Raw genomic sequence first — 16,190 nt, 5'->3', positions numbered from 1 at the left:
GACATGGGGAGAATGTGCCAACTCCCCATGGACATTGACCCGGGGCCAGAATCAAATCCAGAACTGTAAGGCAGCAGTGCTGACCACTGCACCACCGTGCTGTCCAATAGATTTTTGTTAACCCAAAGGTTTAAGGGATATGGAGCAGATATACGAGCTTCGGCTGCAGATCATAATGGCCAAACAGGCGCTCCCAACACCACTTCTCTGAGCAGCTTTACACATTTTATACTCAGTAAAAAATATCTTGTTAATAGTTCCAACTAAATCAATAATGAGATTAAGACGAGAAAATGCTCATTACAAAGCTGTCAGTTTACATCAAAACTCCAAACCACTGCACTGTGGAGCGCAGGCTGAGATTTCAGGATTAACTAAAAAAGGTCTCCAGTCTCTGGACTCAACATTTAAGCATTGTGACAAGAGCACCCGCCAAGTGGTCAATGGATGACTCTCCCAATCGGCTCTCTATTCCTGGGGTTATAATTCCCATTTTCTTTATTTTGGCAAAAAGATATCCATGTATAGTCGTATTCCATCCACCCGCCCCGCGCCCCCCCCCCCCCCCCCCCCCCCCCCCCCCCCCCCCACACCTAAACACAAATTTCAGAACTCTTTCCAGCACATCCACAACTCTTCATGAGCACTATTTTACCTCAATTACCTCCGGAATTTATGGTCTACATTGGTACCAATGACGGAGGTGGAAATGGGATGAAAAACTGAAGATTTTCATGGAACTAGGCAGGAGGTTGAAAAGGCACACCTCTAAAGCAGTCATCTCAGAATTGGTTCCAGTCCCATGTGCTTGTGAGCATAGAAATAGGAGAACTGAGTAATTGAACACGTGGTTGAAGAACTGGTATAGGAGGGCAGGCACCAGGTGTTTTGAGGCACTTGGGCCAGGTTCAGAGGCAGGTGGAACCTATACGGCTTCCTCCCACAATTGGAAGATGTCCAGAAAGCAGGAGAATGGAGATGAGAAAAATATCAGCCATGATTGAATGGTGGAGCAGATTCAATGGGCCGAGTGGCCTAATTCTGCTCCCATGTCTTATAGTATTGTACACATGGACGGACTGCATCTTAACAGGACAGGGACTAATATTCTCACAGGGAGTTTCACAACATGGTGGCAGTGGTTAGCACTGCTTCCTCACAGAATCAGGGATCCGGGTTCAATTCCAGCCTTAGATGAGACATTCTTCCTGTGTCTGTGGGGGTTTCTTCCGGGTGCTCCAGTTTCCTCCCACAACCGAAAGATGGGCAGGTTATGTGGATTGGCTGTGCAAAATTGCCCCTTAGTGTCCAAAAGGTTTGGTGGGGTTAGTGGGTTGTGGGGATAGGGCAGGGGAATGGGTCAAGGTGGGATGCTCTTTCAGAGGGTTAGTGCAAGCTCAAATGGGCCAAATGGTCTCCTTCTGCCCTGCTGAGAAGGGTTTAAACTAGACTGGCAGGGAGGTGGGAACCAGAGTTCAGATTTAAGGGAAGCAAAACTGGTAAAAAGTAGAAAGCAAAAATGGAAGACAGGTGATGCATAGGCAACCATTAAATAGGATCAGAATGGAGAATAAAGTTTTAAAAAAGCAGAATTAAAGGCACTATCTGACTTCGTAAAAAGGTCAATGATTTGAATGCACAAGGGAAGGTAAATAAATGGGCATGATTTAATTGCCATTACAATGACTTGGCTACAGAGTGACCCGAATAAATATCCAAGTTAGGAGGGCACGACAAAAACGAAATAGATGGAGTAACATAGGGACACAGTCAACATATTGGTAAGAGGGGACCTTAGATCGATGGTCAAGATGTAGAATCAGGTTGGGTGGAGCCAAGAAACAGCAAACATTGGTGGGAGCTGTTTATAAGCCAAACTGTAGTGCTAATGCTGGGCACAATATTAAACGGGTCATCAAGAGTGTTGAAGGTGGGACTTCTGGGTGCGGCGATGACCAGCTAAGTCGCACGTTTCGGCAGCTCCCGGTGGAACGGACTTTTGGACTCTTGATAGGAGCCCCAATGGCAATTTTAACAGCTAAAAACACTGTGCGGTAAACCAGAAGGGAATCCCCCCTGGACACGGATGGAAAAAGGAGGAAAGTGGCCGGATTGCGGTGGATGCTCTAGAGCAGCGGCCAGGAAGGAAAGCACAAAGCAAGATGGCGTCGGAAGGTGGCAGTTTAATATGGGGCCCTGACCAACAAGAGTTCCTGCGGCGCTGCATGGAAGAACTTAAAAAGGAGATGAAGAAGGAGCTGTTGGCGATTGAAGGGCTAAAGGAGGAGCAAAAGACTCAGGAGCAGGAGCTTCGGGTCGTGAAGGCAAAGGCTGCTGAGAATGGGGACGAAATACAGGGCCTGGTGGTGAAGACAGATGCACGGGCACAACACAAAAGGTGTGTGGAAAGGCTGGAGGTGCTGGAGAATAATGCGAGGAGGAAGAATTTAAGGATTCTTGGTCTTCCCGAAGGTGCAGAAGGGACGGACGTCGGGGCATATGTGAGCACGATGCTTCACTCGTTAATGGGATCGGAGGCCCCGACGGGCCTGTTGGAGGTGGAGGGAGCTTATAGAGTTATGGCGCGAAGACCGAGGGCTGGAGAAATTCCTCGAGCCATAGTGGTGAGATTTCTCCGATATAAGGACAGGGAGATGGTCCTCAGATGGGCAAAGAAAACCCAGAGCAGTAGGTGGGAGAACGCGGTGATCCACGTATATCAAGATTGGAGTGCGGAGGTGGCGAGAAGGAGGGCAAGCTTTAATCGGGCCAAGGCAGTGCTGCACAAAAGAAAGGTTAAATTTGGAATGCTGCAGCCGGCAAGACTGTGGGTCACACATCAAGGGAAACACCACTACTTTGAAACGGCAGAAGAGGCGTGGACATATATTGTCGAGGAGAATCTGGAATAAGCGGGCTAGAAAAAGAACGTTTGGGACAAAGTGGTGGGGTACTACGTGGGGTGAAGGGGGGGAAATGGGGGAAGAGATGATTTCCCAAGTTGTTAATCCTGCGATCCTGTAACTTTTCTCTCTTCCCCATGTTGTGGAGGAGGGAGGATGAGGAGCTGGGGGCGCCGGCCATTGAGGGCGGGGCCAAATGGGAAGCGCGGGCTTTGTTCCCGCGCTATGGTAATCATGGCGGGAACAGGGAAGCAGGAAGGAGGGGGCCTCGCACAGTGGGGGCCGAGGTCACGGGGGGGAAGCCGAGATCGGCCAGAGTTTGCTGACTTCTGGGAGCAACATGGGGGGTGCAATTACGCTAGAAAGGGATCTAGTGGGGGGGGGGGGGGGGGGGGGGGGGGGAGATAACTGGGTTGCTGCTGCTGTGGAGAAGAGGGAGCTGGTATGGGGTGGGGTGGTCGGGGCAGGAGGGTGCCGTTGTGGGGAGATACTGCTACGTGGGAACCGGGTGAGGAGCTGGATTGAAAAAGGAGATGGCTAGTCGACAATGATGGGGGGGGGGGGGGGGGGGGGGGGGGGGGGGGGGGGGGGGGGTAAAGAGCCCCCCAACCCGACTGATCACGTGGAATGTAAGAGGGCTGAATGGGCTGATTAAGAGGGCACGGGTACTCGCACACCTAAAAAAACTTAAGGCAGATGTGGCTATGCTGCAGGAGACGCATCTGAAATTGATAGACCAGGTCAGACTACGCAAAGGATGGGTGGGGCAGGTGTTTCATTCGGGGCTAGACGCAAAAAACAGGGGTGTGGCTATATTAGTGGGGAAGCGGGTAATGTTTGAGGCAAAGACCATAGTGACGGATAGTGGGGGCAGATACGTGATGGTGAGCAGCAGATTGCAAGGGGAGGCGGTGGTTTTAGTGAACGTATATGCCCCAAACTGGGATGATGCCAATTTTATGAGGCGTATGTTGGGACGCATCCCGGACCTAGAGGCGGGAAAGTTGGTAATGGGGGGAGATTTTAATACGGTGCTGGACCCAGGGCTGGACAGATCGAGGTCCAGGACCGGAAGGAGGCCGACTGCAGCTAGGGTGCTCAAGGACTTTATGGAGCAGATGGGAGGAGTAGACCCCTGGAGATTTAGTAGACCTAGGGGTAAGGAGTTTTCGTTTTTCTCCTACGTCCACAAAATCTATTCACGGATAGACTTTTTTGTTTTGGGAAGGGCACTGATCCCGAAGGTGACGGGGACGGAGTACACAGCTATAGCTATTTCGGACCACGCTCCACATTGGGTGGACCTGGAGATAGGGGAGGAAAAAGAACAGCACCCACCCTGGAGAAAGGACATGGGATTATTGGCAGGTGAGGGGGTGTGTTTAAGGGTGAGGGGGTGTATTGAAAGGTACTTGGAACTTAATGATAATGGGGAGGTACAGGTGGGAGTGGTCTGGGAGGCACTGAAGGCTGTGGTTAGAGGGGAGCTGATATCTATCAGGGCACATAAAGGAAAGCAGGAGTGTAGGGAAAGGGAGCGGTTGTTGAAAGAACTTTTGAGGGTGGACAGACAATGTGGGGGCACCGGAGGAGGGACTGTACAGGGAAAGGCAAAGGCTACATATAGAATTTTACTTGTTGACTACGGGTAATGCAGAGGCACAATGGAGGAAGGCACAGGGTGTACAGTACGAATATGGGGAGAAGGCGAGCAGGTTGCTGGCCCACCAACTGAGGAAAAGGGGAGCAGCGAGGGAGATAGGGGGGGGTGAGAGATGAGGAGGGAGAGATGGAGCGGAGAGAGTGAATGGAGTGTTCAAGGCATTTTACGAAAGATTATATGAAGCTCAGCCCCCGGAAGGGAAGGAGAGAATGATGTGCTTTCTGGATCAGCTGGAATTTCCTACGGTGGAGGAGCAGGAGAGGGCAGGACTGGGAGCACAGATTGAGACGGAGGAAGTAGTGAAAGGGATTGGAAGTATGCAGGCGGGGAAGGCGCCGGGACCAGACAGATTCCCAGTGGAATTTTATAGGAAATATATGGACTTGCTGGCCCCGCTACTGATGAGAACCTTTAATGAGGCCAGGGAAAGGGGGCAGCTGCCCCCGACTATGTCAGAGGCATCGATATCGCTCCTCTTAAAGAAGGAAAAAGACCCGCTGCAATGCATGTCCTATAGGCCCATTTCCCTCCTGAATGTGGATGCTAAGATTCTGGCCAAGGTAATGGCAACGAGGATAGAGGATTGTGTCCCGGGGGTGGTCCATGAGGACCAAACTGGGTTTGTGAAGGGGAGACAGCTGAACACAAATATACTGAGGCTGCTAGGGGTAATGATGATGCCCCCACCAGAGGGGGAAGCGGAGATAGTGGTGGCGATGGATGCAGAGAAAGCATTTGATCGAGTGGAGTGGGATTATTTGTGGGAGGTGCTGAGGAGATTTGGCTTTGGAGATGGGTATATCAGATGGGTACAGTTGCTGTATAGGGCCCCGATGGCGAGCGTGGTCACGAATGGACGGGGCTCTGGTTATTTTCGGCTCCATAGAGGAACGAGGCAGGGATGTCCTCTGTCCCAGTTATTGTTTGGACAGGCGATTGAGCCCCTGGCCATAGCATTGAGGGGTTCCAGGAAGTGGAGGGGAGTACTCAGGGGAGGAGAAGAACACCGGGTATCTCTGTATGCGGATGATTTGTTGTTGTATGTGGCGGACCCGGCGGAGGGGATCCCAGAGATAATGCGGATACTTGGGGAGTTTGGGGATTTTTCAGGGTATAAATTGAACATGGGGAGAAGTGAGTTGTTCGTGGTGCATCCAGGGGAGCAGAGCAGGGAAATAGAGGATTTACCGTTGAGGAAGGTAACAAGGGACTTTCGGTACTTGGGGATCCAGATAGCCAAGAATTGGGGTACATTACACAGGTTTAATTTAACACGGTTGGTGGAACAGATGGAGGAGGACTTTAAGAGATGGGACATGGTGTCCCTGTCACTGGCTGGTAGGGTGCAGGCGGTTAAAATGGTGGTCCTCCCGAGATTCCTTTTTGTGTTTCAGTGCCTCCCGGTGGTGGTCACGAAGGCGTTTTTCAAAAGAATCGAGAAGAGTATTATGAGTTGTGTGGGGGCCGGGAAGACCCCGAGAGTGAGGAGGGGGGGGGGGGGGTTGGCACGACCGAGCCTGAATGACTATTACTGGGCCGCCAATGTTTCAATGGTGTGTAAGTGGATGGGAGAAGGGGAGGGAGCGGCGTGGAAGAGATTGGAGAGGGCATCCTGCAGGGGGACTAGCCTACAAGCAATGGTGACGGCACCGTTGCCGTTCTCACCGAAGAAATACACCACAAGCCCGGTGGTGGTGGTTACATTGAAAATTTGGGGGCAGTGGAGACGGCATAGGGGAAAGATGGGAGCCTCGGTGCGGTCCCCGATAAGAAATAACCATAGGTTTGTCCCAGGGAGAATGGATGGGGGATTTGGAGCATGGCAAAGAGCTGGGGTAGTACAATTGATAGATCTGTTCGTGGATGGGACGTTTGAGCCTGGGTGCGCTGACGGAAAAATATGGGTTGCCCCAAGGGAATGTATTTCGGTATATGCAACTGAGGGCTTTCGCGAGGCAACAGGTGAGGGAATTCCCGCAGCTCCCGACGCAGGAGGTGCAGGATAGAGTGATCTCAGAGATATGGGTGGGGGATGGTAAGGTGTCGGACATATATAGGGAATTGAGGGACGAGGGGGAGATCATGGTAGATGAGCTGAAAGGGAAATGGGAAGAGGAGCTGGGGGAGGAGATTGAGGAGGGGCTGTGGGCTGACGCCCTACGTAGGGTAAACTCATCGTCTTCGTGTGCCAGGCTAAACCTGATACAATTCAAGGTTCTACACAGGGCGCATTTGACTGGAGCACGGCTCAGTAGATTTTTGGGGGTAGAGGATAGGTGTGGGAGATGCTCGAGAAGCCCAGCGAATCACACCCACATGTTCTGGTCATGCCCGGCACTACAGGGGTTCTGGGTGGGTGTGGCAAAGGTGCTTTCGAAGGTGGTGGAGGTCCGGGTCGAACCAAGCTGGGGGTTGGCTATATTCGGGGTCGCAGAAGAGCCAGGAGTGCAGGAGGCGAGAGAGGCTGATGTTTTGGCCTTTGCGTCCCTAGTAGCCCGGCGCAGGATATTCTTAATGTGGAAGGAAGCCAAACCCCCGGGTGTGGAGACCTGGATAAACGACATGGCAGGGTTTATAAAGTTAGAACGGATTAAGTTCGTATTAAGAGGTTCGGCTCAAGGGTTCACCAGGCGGTGGCAACCATTCGTCGACTACCTCACAGAAAGATAGAGGGAATGGAAAAGTAGAAGACAACAGCAGCAACCTGGGGGGGGGGGGGGGGGGGGGGGGGGGGGGGAGAGAGAGAGGAACCGGATGGACTCTCAGGGATGTCATTGTATATGTATAGACACTTGTTAAGGGTAATGTATATTGGATTGTATCTTTGGAGTGTAACTATTTTTGACAAGGCAGTTGCCACTTGGTTTTGTTTTTGTTTATATATTATTTATTTAAAATTGGCCACGGTTATTTATATTGCTTTGTTGTTGTTCAAAAGAAAAACTATGTACTGTTATGTTTGGCCACAAAATTTTGAATAAAATATATATATATATATATATATATATTTTTTTAAAGTGTGTTGAAGGTGGGGACTAGGTATTTGGATTTCTCAGGGTGCTCCTTGAACTCCTCACTTGTTTTCAGATAGTCTCTAGACTGTTAGTGTTTTCATTATTAGCCCAATTTTCCCTCCCAACTCTATTTCCATGAAGAGCTTTATACATTTATTCCATTGCGACAATCCAGTTAGGGTCTGCTAACCTTTACAAAGAGAAATCCAAACACCTTGTTTTAACCAATAGAACTACAGCACAAGATGTCATGGTTTTAAACAAAACAAACTTTGTACATAAAAGAACATAGAACAGTACAGCACAGGCCCTTCAGCCCACGATGTTGTGCCGATGTTAATATAATAAATATTACTAATTAATAAATGGTTTGTAACATATTATGCACCCCGTTCTACTTACTTCCATAAAACTGTCGACCCCTGCACATGATTCCACTAGCTTCAAACAATACAATCTTCTTTTCCTTCAAGAAATACTAACATGGAAATTAGGCGCCACACACATTCCACATGGGGAAATAAAGTTTCTTTATTTTCTGCATCGTGCGGGCCCAAGTGTCATTTACTTTGACTATCTTCTCTGTGGGCTGCACCACAGAAAGTCTAAGTTGCAACAAAAAAAAAAAAAAAACCCTCCAAGGTAAACTGAAACCAGAGATCTCTCCAAGATCCTCCCATCTCGATAACAATGTGGCATGCTCTGGGATGTCCTCAAACAAACATTTCGATTAAGTATCCCTTCATCTGAAGAAAGAAATGGATATTACAAATATTAAAGATTTAACCACATGCTTTAAAATTAATCGACATGCAACTCGCAAAATAAAAACACCCCTCTGGACCACCTTAACTGCAAAGATTGCACGTATCAGACTCCACCAAAGCTCCAGGATAGATCGTCCATTGTTTAAGTTTCACCATCTATTTTTTGACTCTCCCCTTCCACTCACCTTAAACCAACATGTCCAAGCTTTTTGACAAATATGAACCATCCTTCAATTGTAATTAACACAGGCTTGTTGCATCTACTTCACAGTTGCTCATCAAGTTCTTAGCAAGATGTGCCCATTTATCTAAACTTAACCTGTTAATCTTCAATGTAAATGTTATATCCTTGATTGTCTTTAATATAATAGAACTATAAACCACGTGTCATGATGGGGAGATATTAGGAACTTGGGTCCAAGATGTAGCAGACAATTTAGGGGTTAAAAAGACTGCTAGCTGTGTGCAAACATGCACTTCACTTCTTGAACAGTGAGGGAAAGAAGGCGAAAGGTCAGGCGTTGCATCTCCTGCACGGAAAGGTGCCACAGGGAAGGGAGGATCTGTAAGAAGTGACGAAAGGGTGGACCCGGGTATCATAGAACATACGGTGCAGGAGGCCATTCGGCCCATCGAGTCTGCACCGACCCACTTAAGAACCCACTTCCACCCTATCCCCGTAACCCTATAACCCCACCTAACCTTTTTTTGGACACGAAGGGCAATTTAGCATGGCCAATCCACCTAACCTGCACGTCTTTGAACTGCGGGAGGAAACCGGAGCACCCGGAGGAATCCCACGCAGACACGGGGAGAACGAGCAGACTCAACACAGCGTCCCAGCGGAGAATCAAACCTGGGACCCTGGCGCTGTGAAGCCACAGTGCTAGCCACTTGTGCTACACATATCATTGAGAAAATGATTAATTCAGGATGCTGAAAGTGGAGGGCAGGGGAAGATGTTTTTTATGGTGGCATCATGTGTCTGGAGCTGGCGAAATCAGCAGGGAATTATACATTGAATGCAGAAGCTGCTAGGATAGATGGAAAACCAAGGGAACCAGATTGTGTTTCTGGGAGGGACAAGGGGAAAAAGTAAAAGCGCATGAAATGGAGCAGACAGCGGTGTCAACCATGCTAGGCGAAAATACTCAGTTAACCAAAGATTGAAGTAACTTTTTGCTGCATTGGAGAAGTTTGGGTTGGGGTTTTTTGGGAGTTGAAAAGTTGATTGCATCCTTTATATGGGCAGGCAAGACTACAAGGATTCGAAGGGCAGTCCTTCAAAGGGATAGACAGTCAGTGGCTGGGTGTTGTCAAACCTGATATTTTACTACCGGATAGTTAATGCAGAGAAGGTGTTGGACTGGTGCTGTGTTCCAGGAACCGCTTGGGTGCAGATGGAATCAAAGTCACGTCGAGGGTCTGGTCTGTGGGCATTACTCCCGTTCTCACCGACAAAGTATTCGGCAAATCCAGTGGCTGTTTCTACTCTGAAGATATGGAGACAATTCCAACAGCATTTTAAATTGGAGCCAGTGTTCAAGCTGGCTCCAATTCATGCTAATCATCTATTTGAGCCTGCAAGATTAGATGCTACTTTACAGGGGGTGGGAGGGAAAGCCAGTCTAGAGTCAAAAGGTTTGGGCTCCTGCGTTCAACTCCACACATTTACAAGTTTGCAGCTTTTCAAAATGCAATTTCCTAACATTCCCCATGGTGCCACCAACCTCTCTAATGGTTTTTTTCACTCGCAGGGTCCAAGGAAGGGAGCACTTCCGGTATTATGAACATATTATACCAGAGGATTCAGTGTCGGTGGAGGGTTATGGCTAGGCTGGAGGAGGAGTTAGGGCCCTATTGGATGACGAGGTGTCATATTGGAGTGAGGCCCTGCGCAGGTGAACTCCACGTCCTCATGCGCAAGACATGGTTTAATCCAACTCAAAACTAGTTCATAGGATGCACCCAAGTCCAGATGAGTCGCTTCTTTGCAGGGGTAGAAGACAAGTGTGTGTGCTACTCAAGAGGCCCGGCTAACCACGTGCACACGTTCTGGTCTTGTCCCAAGCTTGTGGGTTTCTTGGGTACCAACTTCTGCACCATGACCAGCAGTTCTGAAGATTGAGCTGGGGCCCTGTCCTTCAGTGGCCACATTTGGGGTGTCACACTCACCAGAGCTGTGGACGGCTGCACGGGTCGACCTCGCTGATTGCCAGGAGGAGAGGGCTGCTAGGGTGGGGGTCTGTGTGTCCTCAGTGTGGCTGGGGATCTGATGAAGCTCCTATACCTTGAGAAAGTACAACATTGGGTGTGGAGGGGTGAGAGGGTGGGGGGTGGCAATCGAGGGTTTTTACTGGAGGGCACAGTCCATTTACTGTCTATTTCAAGGAATTGGCCACAATTAGTTGTTTGGGGGAGGTTGTGTTTGTGTATCTGTGTGTTATTCTTTTCTGTTATTTTGTATTATGCAAAGTGAAAATTTGAATTAAAATCTTTAAGGGCGGCACAGAAGCACTGTGGTTCGCACTGCAGCCTCATGACGCCGAGGACCCGGGTTCCATCCCAGCCCCAGAACACTGTCCGCGTGGAGTTCACACATTCTCCCCCGTGTCTGTGTGGGCCTCTGCCCCACACCCAAAAGATGTGCAGGGTCACACTACATTGAACCTTAATTGGAAAACAAGAATTGGGCACTCTAGATTTTAAAAAAATATATATTATTTAAGAAAAGATCAAAGTGTTGAAACTTCAACCAGAAATCTAGTGAGGATGACGGATAAATAAGAGCTATCCAAGACTGGTTCCAAATTCACGCTCAACTTGGGACATTCCCAAAACGAGAGATTCACTTCTGCCTGAAAATATGCTTGCACAGGATTCGACCAAACATTCCCCCCCATATTAATTTCCAATGTAAGCCTTTGTAACACAGCAGAAAGCATGTTACACAACATAAAAGGGAGAAAATGCTAGTCCAGCTGAACTACCCATGCCACCCAACCAGCAAACCAAAGAATAAGCACATTTCAAATGCGGAAATGTTGTGAGGTACCATTTTAGGGAAGGGAAGTAGCAAATCTAAAATAGAAAAACTAAAGCTATTTACAGAAAATATTTTAAAATTTTTATGACAAGACAAAATTCTATCACTGCAATTTGATGACACTGCAATTTGATGACAAATAACACATATAATCTTAAATCACTGAATCACATTTCTGACCCAATAGGGTTCAAACCTTTAGGTAGGAGCCATAAACAATTTAAGCTTATCAGTTCAATTAAACTGCAACACTCGGGGAAAAGCTTACAGAACCGTCCAGTTCAAAGAGACTAAACACAAAATGCAACAATTTGCCATTGCAAACCAAAAGATTGCTCAACCTTCCCAACACTACATAGTGAACACCAACATGCTGTGCCAACAGCTTTTATTTTAATGTGGTTTAACAAAGCCCAATTTACACTGCTGCATGAGTATATTTATTTTAAAAATGGTGGAAGCCAAAAATTCAAAAGCATCTAAATACGGTTTCCACATCCTCTGTACAAAAGGTCCTCCTACCCCAGACCATTGACCATTTGTCCAATCTGACCTGAAGCCTCAAGATTGAGCACCCCCCTCCACCCAAAAAATACCTCGACTCCACACAAATTGCTACTGCGTGGAATCGTTGGAGGTTGAAATCCCAATTTATTAATCATTAATCCTGGTCAACACCTCAGTGCGGTGCTGGGGAACGACAGAAAGTTGGCATCTTCTGCAAAGGGCCCTGTCGATTTATTCAGGTGAATGTTTTTTTTAAATCCAGTGGGACCAGAGTACAGTTTCCCAGTCTGCTGCATTACATTTGTTCCTCAAACAACAAAACGGATTAACGGATCTCATCACATTGCTGCCTGTGGGACTCTGGTATGCATAAATTCGTTGGCGCATTCGCCGCGACTACAATTCATAAAGTACTTCATTGGCTGTAAATTGGTTGGGGACGACGTCCTAAGATTCTGAAAGGCCCTTTATTACTCACAAGGTTGCTTTACCAATTAAGTGAACAGACCTGGGAACAAACTACTGGGCTCTCTCAAAGATAAATTGAATTCGATAATTTACGTTAGTGCAGCGCCTTTAAAGCAGCACAACGTCTCAAGGCGCTTCACGAGAACGTTATCAAATAAATTTCGACACTGAGCTACTACATACGGAGGAGGCACCGAAACCTTAGTCAAGGAAGTTTTTAAAATCCAGAAATGGTGGCTCAGTTGACTTTCCCATTTGTGAGGCCGCTCAATACCACCATTTCCTACACAGCTTCTCCTATACATATCCGTTCCACAACAGGAATGACATTTCACCGGTTCGCATCTGCAACGTGTCCACCTGCCACGATCAGAAAACAATCTCACTTCATTAGGTAGCAGAAGTGGAGTCAGCTTCTCACTGGAAGTTGTAGACAATGTAATAGCTCGCGTTTATATAAAAACAGAACCGTTGACAGTATCCCCCGAATGGTATTAAATATAAATCAATTCCACTGGTTGCCGCAGAAAGACATGTTGAAAACTCGTTTTACACAGGAAAAAATGCACAACTTTGTCATGATGTTAATTTGAACGTCGTCTTATTTCTCCGTTAAAACGATAAGCATAAATACTAATTGTTGTTAAGTATTTGCGAAAGACATAAAATTCGTCTACAATGCAGCCCCCAGTACCCCCTCCTTCCATAGCTTGGGAGAGAAAATAAACCTGCAACAATGTTTGTCGACAGGAAACAAAAAAGCCACCCCCGGTGTCCCAAATGAACCATTTGTTAGGTCTCCCACACGAACGAAAATCCTCCAATGTTGCTTACACAGGCATGGTATCGAATTAGAAGTCACAGTTTGCTACCGCAGAGCAAATAGGCAATTTTTGATCTTGTTGCAGAATTGGTTTGAATCACTGTGGAGAGTCCAATCCCAAACATCTCACAGCATTACTGCATATTTCCAAAACCTAAGTCAAGCCGAATACATTTGAAAACAGACTTCCAAAATGAGAAATAAACACACACACACACAAGCGGCTGGCTGCAAGGGGGTGCTCCAAATGACAACTGACAAGTTTAACACTCTCTGGGGACTGAAAAGTCAGGTTGTGGGTGGACACGCTGTAGTGTCACTTCACTGTGAGCCACATCTCTCTTCCCGGTTCCTGTCCTTGCAAAATTGGTACACACACAAGACAGAGAGAAAGCAACCCGTTAACAGGTAGGTGGGAATCATTCCAACGCAAAGAGATAAAACAAAACAGCTTTCATCTCAAATGCAAAACAGAGAGAAAACGAACGCCCCAGACCCAAGGTTCCCTTCTCACGGGAGAGAGAGTGGACCACATTGCCCACCGCCTACCTCAGCTCTGTGAAGAGGGCTTCCTTCCTTCCTCCTCGGACACAGTCCCAGACAGATTAATTACGGCACCTTTTGTTTAAGTTGCGCCGGACCTCTCTCCTCGCCAAAACACACAAAAAAAAAGAAAAGCCCACCAAGCACCGCCACTCCGCTTCTTTGACCAGAGCCAGCAGCTGCAGAAGGGATAACAAACCGCCTCCACCTTCCTGATTTTCGTCCTGGTCGGCCTCACTTAACGGCTTTGGTGAAGTATATTTAAAATAAACGGTCCACTCCGGTTTCCCCCCCGTGTTTTCCTCGAATGGCGGTTGGTGTTGGGGGCGGGGCGGGGGGGATAGCGGGACCCGCAGTCCTTCCTTTCTTTCCCCCTCCTCGGCCCAAAAGGATTTATCCGAAAGGGAATTATTTTTCTCTCTCTCTCAGCGCCCGCCTTGCTGCTGCAGAGTTTGCCCTCGGGCCACTCACTTCTCTCCGGATTGTGGTACCTGAGTGAGGGGGGTTCTCGGTCTGAAGTAAATTCGGAGAACGGAAAGAAGGTGAGGGAGGGGGGGGGACCCTGGAGAAATTTTAAAGGAGACGAGGAGCGAGATGCTCCCGAATCCCAGCCAGTGGAACCGCTGCTTCTCCTACTCCTGTGGCGGGGAGCGGCCGGTCTCTCACACCGAATCGCGACGACGACGCCGCCGCCCGCCAGCATTCCGCCAATCAAAGACGCGCAGGCGGCGATTGACATTCCTTACACCCAATTGGCTGAAGGCGGGGAATGATTGGCACCTAGCGGAACTAATCGTTCGTCCGCCACGCCGACCCCGCTCCTCCCCCCCTCCCGGCGGACGATTGACAGGTCGGCGGGGCAATCGTCGGCCGCGTCGTCCAGCCAATCGCCTCCTCCAGTGGGCGGCACCTTCAGCCCGCTCCCGCCTCCTCGTCGCCGAGGCCAATCGTCACGTGGCGCCGGGTCTGACCGACGTCGGCGGCAGCCAATGGCAGAAGGGCGACTGTCGTCCAATTAACGGCGGGCGGGCAAGCGCGGCGCGCCAATCGGATGGATCGTTGTTGGAGGGGCCGCAGTGCGAAGGACGTTGTCGCTAGGAACGATTTGTTGGCAAGCCAGGTGTCCGCGGTCATCAAGGAAACGGTGGGTCAATCTTTATCAGGTCTTAAGGCCTTTGATGGTCAGTTGTCAGCAAGCAGCCTGTCATCGCAATCTGTGGTCTGGGCTCTGCTGTCCGGCAGGTCAAGAATCTCACCTCGTTGGGCCCAGTTATCCCCCCCACACGCGCACCCCCGGGCCCCCATTTTGACAGCGGGAGATTCCCTTCCCGCCTGGTGTTAAAATGTACGCTTCGAAAGCAGGTCTGAGCAACTGCCTTAAACACCGCTGCTTGTGCTGCTTTTCACTGCTCACACCCCACTTCTGTGCAAGGTGACAGCTGGACAGAGAAGTGTTCGGTGCGCCTCTCTTGTCAGCCAAACCTGACCCCGTTCATCATCGGTGCACGCGAGAGGAGCAGCTTGCCCATCTTCTCCGTGTTGGTGTTGAAACGCCAGGCATGAAAACTCTACTAATTTTCTCCACGCCCCCCAAAAAACAAACCATTTCCTACTCGTCCTTGCCTGAATGTTTGTTTCTTGTTGTTTACTCTGCTATGGAGGGTGGACTGTCCCAGCATTCATAGCAGTCCTGAAAGTTTTCTATCAATTTTAATTTAACCGCAGAACAAACGTCTTAACAAGAGGTCTTCCAGTAATTCCTCGCACAGCTTGCACCTGCCCTCAGGTTTAATTTTTTCCCCCTGTTTGAATCTCATGTAAAATAACAAAGAGATGGTAGGCTTAATCATACTAATAATAGTACGAAGTCTTGCAACACCAGGTCAAAGTCCAACAGGTTTGTTTCGATGTCACTAGCTTTCTGAGCGCTGCTCCTTCCTCAGGAAGCGCTCCGAAAGCTAGTGACATTGAAACAAACCTGTTGGACTTTAACCTGGTGTTGTAAGATTTCTTACTGTGCTCACCCCAGTCCAACGCCGGCATCTCCACATCATACTAATAATAGCAGTGATGCACGATCAATTGCACAAACACTAAAGTTGGATACAACTGTGGCTTTATTACAGTCAGATGCGTGGCCTCCTGCTGCAGCTGGCGAAATGGCAGGGCACTGGAGGTCATGCATATTTATGCAGTTCTCCGAAGCCAGCCGGCAGGAGCTAACAGCAAGCCTGTAGTGCAGGTCCTACCTTACATCTCCTATTACAGTGGTTCACCACATTCACCCCCTGTTAAAAATGAGTCCTGCGGGGGTGACATGAAACTATATACAATTAGTGCAATTATGTACAGTTATAGGGAAAGAAAAGTCCATGTTGACGGTCCGGAGTCTGTCAAAGGTTCAGCCGGTCCGGTGCTTTGGTGCTTCGTTGGGAGCGGCATAACGGTGCCGGCGA

The 16,190-nt window shown here is 48.7% G+C and overlaps 2 protein-coding genes across 14 annotated transcripts in view; one reads left to right on the top strand and one right to left on the bottom strand.

Moving 5' to 3' along the window:
• Nucleotides 1–14,416, bottom strand: part of arvcfb (ARVCF delta catenin family member b) — a 546,449-nt gene extending 532,033 nt beyond the window's left edge. For 7 of the 12 annotated variants that reach the window (XM_072471369.1, XM_072471451.1, XM_072471186.1 and 4 more), the window contains exon 1: nt 13,741–14,416. The gene's annotated coding sequence lies outside the window, so the exon portion shown is untranslated. The remainder of the gene's footprint in view (nt 1–13,740) is intronic. The other 5 variants (XM_072472155.1, XM_072472070.1, XM_072472242.1 and 2 more) reach the window with 2 other exon arrangements.
• Nucleotides 14,417–14,783: 367 nt separating this feature from the next.
• Nucleotides 14,784–16,190, top strand: part of tango2 (transport and golgi organization 2 homolog (Drosophila)) — a 368,109-nt gene continuing 366,702 nt past the window's right edge. For both annotated transcript variants that reach the window (XM_072471054.1, XM_072470802.1), the window contains exon 1: nt 14,784–14,878. The gene's annotated coding sequence lies outside the window, so the exon portion shown is untranslated. The remainder of the gene's footprint in view (nt 14,879–16,190) is intronic.

Source organism: Scyliorhinus torazame, chromosome 1, assembly GCF_047496885.1.
Source record: "Scyliorhinus torazame isolate Kashiwa2021f chromosome 1, sScyTor2.1, whole genome shotgun sequence".
NCBI lineage: Eukaryota > Metazoa > Chordata > Chondrichthyes > Carcharhiniformes > Scyliorhinidae > Scyliorhinus > Scyliorhinus torazame.
Note: the sequence above shows the minus strand (reverse complement) of the source record. Positions and strands in the feature narration are given on the sequence as shown.